The sequence below is a fragment of the Macrobrachium rosenbergii genome, chromosome 6 (assembly GCF_040412425.1).
Source record: "Macrobrachium rosenbergii isolate ZJJX-2024 chromosome 6, ASM4041242v1, whole genome shotgun sequence".
Taxonomy (NCBI): Eukaryota; Metazoa; Arthropoda; class Malacostraca; order Decapoda; family Palaemonidae; genus Macrobrachium; species Macrobrachium rosenbergii.
Genome location: NC_089746.1, coordinates 34,829,012 through 34,839,011, shown reverse-complemented (window position 1 = coordinate 34,839,011; position 10,000 = coordinate 34,829,012). Strand labels below are relative to the sequence as shown.

Sequence of the window (10,000 nt, the reverse complement as noted above, 5' to 3'; positions counted from 1 at the left end):
TGTGCTTGTGTAGCCGTGCGTGTGTTTGTGCGTGCTAGTACAATATAAAATAGTTTATCTACCGTTGTTGTGCGTCTCATCCGTTTCAGGCGAATGTCAGGGCGTTGTTTGTTGTTCATCTGCATAATAGAAATAGAATTGTCTTTTGAATGTTCATCTGTATAGCAAGGCTTCTGCGAATGGTTTTTGAAGTGACGTCAGGCGGTGATGTTGCAATTTGATGTCATTAACTGTTGTTGACGCCAGGAGCAGTTGGAGAACTGCTACCAGATAAGACTGTGTGAAGATGTTTTGGATTAATAATTTTTTTTTTTTTTTTTTTTTTTTGCGCCTACTTGCTTGAAGAAAGCCGCATTTGAGCTTCATTGGTCAAGATATATTTATGAAGACGTGAAAGTAAAGAATTTATTTTTCAGGATGATGTGAAATGGGATGATATAATTTTTTCTCTACACTATAAGTACATTTTATTGTCCGTCGATATAGCAAACAAAAATTCAGGCATTAATCTAGGATCCTTTTTTGAAAATAATGAAGGTTTTCATAATTTTCGACAAATGTATTTTTTCAAATTGGTCTTGACGTTGGTATTTAATTTTGGCCAGATTTGGGTGAAAGATTATACAGACACCAATCATTGTAATACTTTTACCGTTGTTGTATTTTATTAGACATTTCTATTCAATACCATCGGAATACCTCTCTGTTATAGTTTTAGATATTTTCCATTCAGTACCATCAAAATGTATCCCTGTTATTGCACAGTAGATATTTTTCATCCCAAGTACTGAAAATATATATATATATATATATTTTATTAGATTTTAACGGTTATGTTTTCTACTCCCTTTTACTTGATATTTGATACTTGCGAGGGTTATAGATATACCCTTAAGTCCCGTTGTGCTACTTTTGACCTAGGCAGTGAATATGTACCTGGTAGATAGTCCAAAAATATATTTTAGTTTTTCCCAAAATATTTCACGACAGAGGTGGGGTAACACCTTTTTGTAAAGGAATAAAATTGCATTTTTTTTCCTGTTCTTATGGTATTTTCTGTGATTCAGCGGTTTGCAATGAATTGGATCTCGTAAATATGTGATTTTTAGTGTGCAGTATTTACAGACGATGAGTTTCAATGTGGCAGGTGTGATTTAGCGACGGGTATCTATGGAATCGATTGAAAACGCTTAATATGGCTACACTGTGTTATTTTTTATGTCCTTCGGTTTTTAAACGCGGAATAGATTTTGTTTTATATACCTGTGCAAAAATTATAATTGTCATGGGGTATTAAGAAGAAATACAATTGTTAAACTAATTATTTTTGCCAATTAAAAAAATTTAGGGGGAGGCCATTGTTTTTTATTTATTTATTTATTTTTTTGTCACCTGATTCTCATTTTGAATAAACTCCTGTGTCGTATTCCCACCAATTCCTATAGTCCTTCATTTTTTTTGATGTTTTATTTATTGTTTCAATGACGTACTTGTGATAAAAATATTGTAGTGAGTAAACGATTATTGCCCCTTGGTATGGTAGCTCGTTCATGGAAAGCCAAATTCATTCTATACCTTGTTTGAATTTATGTGAAACAGGATGTAAGGGCCGACCATAAAAAGGAAAAGAAATTACAATTTTAATTTTTTCGACATATTTTACCTCCATCTCCGTCAAATCAGTGGCGCCCCGAGTTTAGAATATTCGTCGTTGGAAAAGTTGGCTCTTGTGCTTGTAAGAATCTCTCTCTCTCTCTCTCTCTCTCTCTCTCTCTCTCTCTCTCTCTCTCTCTCTCTCTCTCTCTCTCTCTCTCTCTCTCGTTCTATATGAAATCATATGGAAAAATTACAGAAAAAACTTTGAATTATCCTCCTCCTCTTTTTTAATGCAAAATTTTGCATCACTGTAAGCCTTTAGATTCTTCCTGTCTCTCTCATAACTCTTTGCTACTACCAAAGTCAGATCTAAGCAATGTTTGTAGAGATAAAAAAGCGCACGATGCATTTTTTATTTTTTACTAGTTTTATAATGTTGATTATTATCACTGTTACTACTGTTATTATGTGAAACACATAATTCCGTTATGCATTTTATACTATTCTTTTTACCAAGTTTTTACTTTTGCGAAAATAAAATTTTTCTTGTTATATCAGTATGCCTTGCATTTTGGAGTCTCTCGGAAGAGACCCTTATAAATGCTCCTAATCTAGTTATGATGGAATAATGAAAAATAGGCAAATAACGTGTGCACAGGTAAACAATATTCTCCAACGAGAACATTTCACAGAAGAGCAATTTATTTATTTATTATTATTATTTTTTTTTTTGCGTGAGATAGGCAGGTGTTTCAAACTTATTTCCGCAAAATGTAATATCTTGATCTTATTTTAGCTCTCTCTCTCTCTCTCTCTCTCTCTCTCTCTCTCTCTCTCTCTCTCTCTCTCTCTCTCTCTCTCTCTCTCTCTCTCTCTGTCCGCGGTCTTTGATCAACATAAATTTTGCGTGGTTATATTGGAGCCTAGGAAGCGCATTCCCAAGAGACTGGATGTTTTCAGCTCTTTGATTGAGCCCCGGGTAAGTCATCTCGGTACGGATGCTATTTAGGGTCTCTCTCTCTCTCTCTCTCTCTCTCTCTCTCTCTCTCTCTCTCTCTCTCTCTCTCTCTCTCTCTCTCTCTTTAAACTAGCATTTACATAGACGCAAATAAGTTACGTAGGTGCACCTACACTTTGTTTTAAAAGTTTTGAAAGATCAGCGAGTAATATAAATTTATGTAGTCGCGTCTAAACGAAACGAAGTGCTTTGAAAGAGACTTTAATTATTAGCTTACTTCCATCCGCGTTTTTTGAGACTTGCTTTGAGAGCGACATTAATAATTTACGAACATGCTTGCGCTTTTTGTTTAGACTTGCTTTGAAATAAACGTTAATAGCCTGGGCACATGCATTGGCGTTTGGTATTGAGGTACGTTAACTATTTACGTACCTGAACTTGCATTTTGCTTGGGTGAGGTTTCCAAGAGGCGTCAGTAAATTACGTCGTACTTTGGAAGATAGTTAAAGATTTTGCTTATGTAACTCATGTTTCTGAGAAAAGATGAAGTCCCTTTTAAAAGCGCCAGTTCATGCAGACTTTTATTTTATTCTGCTGGGTGGCATGACCAGTAACCTAAAGAGAAGCAGAGTGAAATGGAAATGACACCGTATCATATAGAACTGTGTATTTATTCTATTATTTTCATATATTGTTTATGCTTCATATAATTGTTAATAGAGAGCATAAGTCTATGGAATTATTTACTTGAAAGCCAATGTAACTGGTGGCCTGAGAGATTAAAGAAATACCAATAATAATGATAGAGAGAGAAAATTAACTAAGAAAAGTGTAGACTTCCTTGTTAAATGACAGAAGGATTATAGGATTAATGGAAACAAGATGGGAAAATAACTTGAAATAGGAAAATTAAAGACAAAAGTAAGATTACAATAATGCGAACGTCATAGGAAATTGAAATAATTATCTGCTGAACAAAAGCTCAGCTTTGGATTAATTTTTAAATTTGTGACATTTGAAGTATTTTAATCAGAATTTTAATCAAGCAGAAAGAAAATTTAGTAAACAATTTTGATATTACGGCTCAGTTCATTATGAATTTGTTGGATTACATTTAAAGTATGTATAGCAACCTTTGTCCAGTTGTAGCTAGTATTGTGATTATATATATATAAATATGCGTGTGTGTCGTTGTGAAATCACGCCAGTCATGTATTTCCAGTTCTTTCTTTATCTTTCACAAATCTCCATCTTCAGCCTCTGGTCTCGTGGTTCTCATCCAAGTAGGTCTAGGTCTTCTAACTCTTCTGGTGCCGACAGAAGCCCAGGTTATACTATTTTGCACTATTTTTCCATGGTGGTGTACGGAGGACATCTTGCCATCCCGCCTCATCATTATTAAATATGACGCTACAGTAATTTAATTTATGATGTTATGTCTTAAAATGTCTCCTGTCTGACTCACACTATTTTTCTTGGAGCTTTATTGTCAACTCAACAAAGTCTTTTAGATTAAGTTTCATTGCTATACCATAATTCATGGCCATTAGTAATACAGATCTTACTAGACATATGTATAATCTTACTTTCGTATGCCTTTTCAGTCCATCTTATTTCAAGGTGTTTCAGCATGCTTAGTAGCGTGATTTATCTTTTTGATCTTGTAATAGATTCCAACTCAAAAGAACCAGTACTGGCTGTTACTATTCCTAAATGTATGAAAGGTTCAACCTCATTAATCTTTTCTATCTAATAATATTTCCTCGCTTTCTGTGGATGCTGTTAAATGCCGTCTTGTAATCAACAAAAGCCACAAGATGGGGATTTTCGAATTCCATACAGTCCAGCACTATATGCTTTAACACAAATATTAGATTAGTGCAACTCCTGCCTCTTATGAAAACAGATTAGTTAATCTAAGCATTTTATCAATTTCTGTCCCCACCCTGTGTTAAGAATATGAATACTAAGTATTTTCTTGGCAACCGACGCAAGTTCAATGCTTTTTATAGTTTACAATTCAGCCAGGTCACCTTTCTGTGGTTCCTTTGTTGACTTTCAAGTCTCATTCTCATTCATCAAGCTTTGTTTTCTTCAGCCAGATTCTGCCAAACACTGCCATTTCAGTTTCAGCTAAAATCAACTGAGCAGTGTTTCCGTCATAACCTACCGTTTTCCTTCTGATTTTTCTTGTATTTGACTTCGCTTCAAAACTGAGAATTCACCATTAGGTCTTATCCAGCTTCTGATAGATTAATCAAATTATCCTTCTCATATTTCTGTTGGAAAAAAAAAGCATCTCTTATTGCCAAATTATTTTCATCACAGAATGTAGTAAATTGAACCCTATTTTCCTTTGTAGTCTTCCCTTGAGTTTTTTTTTTCCTCTCGTTATATACGCCGTACTTTCATTGTTGTTACGAACTTTCACATTCATATCGCTAACATCAATTCTCATATCGCAGTCGTGTTTCTTTAGCACCATTCTGTAGTTCCATATAGAATTTATCTTTTATTTCTTCAGAGTTCATTTGTTGGTATACAGGACACTATGATACTCTTATTGCACTGATTTGATTTAAATCAAATCAAATCAGAGAGAGAGAGAGAGAGAGAGAGGAAGTCATGGCATGTTTCTAATTAATGTTTGTTGTTATTATTCGATATTAAGCAATATTTATGACTTAGTATTCCTGATAAAAAAAAAGAGTCGGAAGCATAAGTAACAAAACTTAACACACAAATATATATATATATATATATATATATATATATATATATATGTGTGTGTGTGTGTGTGTGTGTGTGTGTGTGTGTGTGTGTGTGTGTGTGTGTGTGTGTAATTCTAATATCCACAATGCCTCTTAACTTAACTTCTCGAATTCTTCGCTTTTTTTTTGGATATGCTTGTAACTACACAAGCCGTGACATCCAAACACAAGAAATTGAAGAGACTTGTGATTTGCCGGTCGGGGAGACGTGACCTTAACCTTGTGGTTAATCACGTTGCTCCCCGTCTCTTTAATTTCTTGTGTTTGGATGTCACGGCTTCACTTGTAGTTACAAGCATATCCAAAAAGCGAAGAATTCAGAGAAGTTAAGTTAAGAGGGCATTGTGGCTATTAGAATTACATATGTGTCTGTAAGAGTGACTAGTAGATTCTACATATATATATATATATATATATATATATATATATATATATATATATATATATATATATATATATATATATATATATATATATATATATATATATATATATATATATATATATATATATATATATATATATATATATATATATATATATATATTTTTTTTTTTTTTTTTTTCTTTGTGTGTGTGTGTGTGTGTGACGTTTTGTTACTTATGCTTCCGTGTCTTTTTTTATATTCAGGAATACTAAGCCATAAATATTGCTTAATATCGAATTCACTTTACCTTGGATATAACTTACTCCCAAAGCGACTTATGACGGAAAAGTTCATCTGCCCACGGCCAGGATTCGAACCTGTACCTTTTGGCTAAGATAGACAGTTGCCTTATCCATTATTAAATTATTTACCGTTTAAGGTCTCAAGTTTTAACAAATTTTCACACCCGTGTCAGTAATTGGATGCATCTCTATATGTTGCTTCGTGTAGGAAAACCTCTTTTACTTCCCATCCTTTAAATTCATATTTGATGAAATGTTCCTCCTCGTGTACAAATTTTCCTTGCTTATCCTGCCTTATTGTTGTAGTGCAAAGCTTACGGTTATTAAAAGCACTAACTTGCGCTTAAGAAACCTCTCTTGTTCGACAAGAATGTCAATATTGGGAAGGAATTTACTGGCGAGCGTGATGAAATTTCAAGACATACACGAACACGAGAGAGAGAGAGAGAGAGAGAGAGAGAGAGAGAGAGAGAGAGAGAGAGAGAGAGAGAGAGAGAGAGAGAGAGAGGAAGTCATGGTATGTTTCTAATTAATGTTTGTTGTTATTATTGGCATCACTATTTCTAATATCCATCCAAATGTTTGTTGTTATTATTGGCATCACTATTTCTAATATCCATCCAAATGTTTGTTGTTATTATTGGCATCACTATTTCTAATATCCATCCAAAGACATTACGAAATTTAGTCTTACGAATTCCAACCCCTAAAGAATGAGAGTTGCGATGGAAATGATAGAAATATAGAGAAACGATTTAAAAGGCTGTACTACAAGAAAAACCCGGTGTGTGTGTGTGTGTGTTTGTGTTTGCTCTTATTGAAGTATTTCTGTGTATGTATGCATGTATGTATTTGTGTGCGTGTGTGTGTGTTTGTGTTTGCTCTTATTGAAGTATTTCTGTGTGTGTGTGTCTGTACGAGTATATGTCTGTGTGTGTGTATTTGTGTGTGTGTGTGTGAGAGAGAGAGAGAGAGAGAGAGAGAGAGAGAGAGAGAGAGAGAGAGAGAGAGAGAGAGAAATCTTTCCTCACGTTTGTCAGCCTGAATCATTTCCTAGAACTCACATTTTTTTTAAATGATGCTGATGAGAAAATGCTGAGGAAATGCCACTGTCGTGTTTTATGTCGAGTCATAGGTTATGGAATGCGGTGACCTGTGAATTGAGCTGCTCATGCTGAAGGAGGAAAATCCAGATTTGTATCATGACATTTTGACACCTCTTATATAGTAAGAATAGAAAATTATTAGATGACATATTTCTGCATCTAAATTAATAATAATAATAATAATAATAACAACAACAACAATAATAATAATAATAAATATTATTATTATTATTATTATTATTATTATTATTATTACGAGCTTGTTGGCTCGCGTCCCTACCCTCTTGATCCCCTATCTACCCCGCCCCCACACGGGCTGACAAACAGGTTCGGAGGAGGAGGGTGGATGTCGCACCTAGCCCCCTATTCCTTTACCTACCGCGCCCCCACCCGGGGCGCACAAACCGGTTTGCAAGGGGTGGGTTGCTGTGTCCTGTCTCCCCTACTGTCACCCCGGGGGGAAGACAAACAAGATCAGATACTCTCAGATTTTATTATTATTATTATTATTATTATTATTATTATTATTATTATTATTATTATTATTATTATTATTATTATTATTAAAGAGATTTCAGGTCTTAGAGTAAATCTTAGTGTTCATACCCCAAGTCATAATCCAAAATCTGAAGTTCAATTTTACATCTATAATTTAATTTAATCCCAATTTAAAAAGGTTGTACAGTATGTTTTATGTGAATTTCTGTCCACCAGGTAAGAGTTTCTCAAGACCTTCGCGCTAAATACCTCACCTCTCTCTCTCTCTCTCTCTCTCTCTCTCTCTCTCTCTCTCTCTCTCTCTCTCTCTCTCTCTGGTGGCCTTGCAACGCAGTGGTACTGCGTTCAGCGCATAAACTGAATTACTAGTGTTCAGTCCTCAAAACTGAATGACGAGGAACGATATGGGCGAGTTCATAAATCATCTGTTGTATCAAGATGCTTCGTAAATGAGGTAATCACCACATTTCAGGTTTTAATCCGAAAAACCGTTGTAAAATACTGATGAAAGATATAGGCAAATAACTCTTTATGGCAGCGCTACGGTTAATTAGCCTTTTCATCATTAAATTGCGGTAGTAACGTTAACGTTAATATTTCAAATCGATATTTCTATGAAAAAGTAGCCGAAGAGCTACTTGTATCTGACTAGCTTCGACCAACTCCTGTCTGTGAACTTTCCAGTTGAAATATAAGAAAGACGCTACTATAGTTCTAGAGTAAGTAAATATTCTCAGTATATGTTTCACCTAACAAGATGTGTTTATGAAAAACGAATGCGCCAGATAGCAGATGTTTTCAAAATGAAACCCTCGGTCAGTCAAAATAATTTGCAGTCTCGGTGTTACCTGAAATAGCTCTTGTTACTGACGGATGTGCTACTGTGAAGTCATTGACTCGTAGTTCAAAAATTATGTAAAGTCACGAACAAAATCTATGGGATTTTAAACCACAATTTCACATGGAAGAGACGTAACGATACGCGCTGAGAGACTGACATACTCTACACATCTATGCATGATATCTGCCTTCTTACAAAGTCAGGTGTCGGCGAAACAGCGATAGCTAGGTAAATAGCTCTGATACAGATAAACAATAATTCCTTGAGTAAAGAACGCTTTTTACTCTTATATGGTTGCTTACGAATGACGGATAGATGGACTGAGAGACGGAAGATACGCCCCTCTATTCAAATGTGGGCATGATGTCTGCTTTTATGCCAAGTTTGTACACTGACAGAGGAATTGTGATGACATTTGAGCCACTGACGAATAGACAGACGGACAGTCTTCCTGAATGCACGTTGTGCATGATGGTCCAACCATAGATGACAGTGAAAGCCTGACAGACACAATGATGGACAGACAGGTGGGACGGACGATCTCCTTTCATACACATCTATGCATGATGGTCTACCCTTTGAACCAGTTTTGACCGTTATCATTTTAGGAGTTGCGATGACAAGGAAGGTGTGACGGACACACTGACGGCCAGACAAGTCGAGAGCAGACGGACAATCTCCTTTCATTCACATCTATACGCGCTATCCTATATTTGTACCAAGTTTGAATGAATACCTTGAGCAGCGTAGGAAAAGTTGCGATGATAAAGTAAGCATGATATACACTGACGGACAGACAAACGGAGGAGAAAACTATAGCCCTTCTTTCTGTATGTACAAGGGATTAAAAAGCAAACAAAGAAATATAATTATTGGTAATCCGAATGAAAGACACATTCATCACCAGTTTGATACTCGGTATAACTACGTAAAGATGATTAAAAAAAGAGATTTTCACAGTTAGCCTATCTAGGTGTTGGTAATGTAGTGGATTTTTTGTACATTCACACACGCTGCCTATTATAATCACAAATATTAATCCATTAATATCGTTTAATATCGAGTTCATTATACTTTGGGAATTTCAAATCGTGGCCAGCACAGAAGGACTTGCCAATTATAATTACGTTTGGGTGCAAGTTATTCCCAAGGTATGGCGAATTGGATATTAATATATATATATATATATATATATATATATATATATATATATATATATATATATATATATATATATATATGTATATATATATATATATAATTGATATAATATATATATATATACATACACATGTATATATAATTGAGGGAACGTGCAGAGATAACTTTATTATTTAATAAGTGAGGAATGACATCTATAACTTTATTATTTAATGCAGTGAGGGATAGAAAAAGGAATAAAAAGACATCTACAATGGACCGCATCCAGCGGTGCCTGGATATAATGAGAAACATAAACAATAATAATGCTCGGCGTTATATTGTTGTGGCCGTGGAAATGAAAGAGAGAGAGAGAGAGAGAGAGAGAGAGAGAGAGGGTACAAGGCAATTCCTACCTAAA

The 10,000-nt window shown here is 34.9% G+C and overlaps 1 protein-coding gene across 1 annotated transcript in view; it reads left to right on the top strand.

Annotated features, from left to right (window-relative positions):
- Window positions 1–10,000, top strand: part of LOC136839446 (uncharacterized) — a 552,172-nt gene that overhangs the window by 183,771 nt on the left and 358,401 nt on the right. The window lies entirely within an intron of this gene.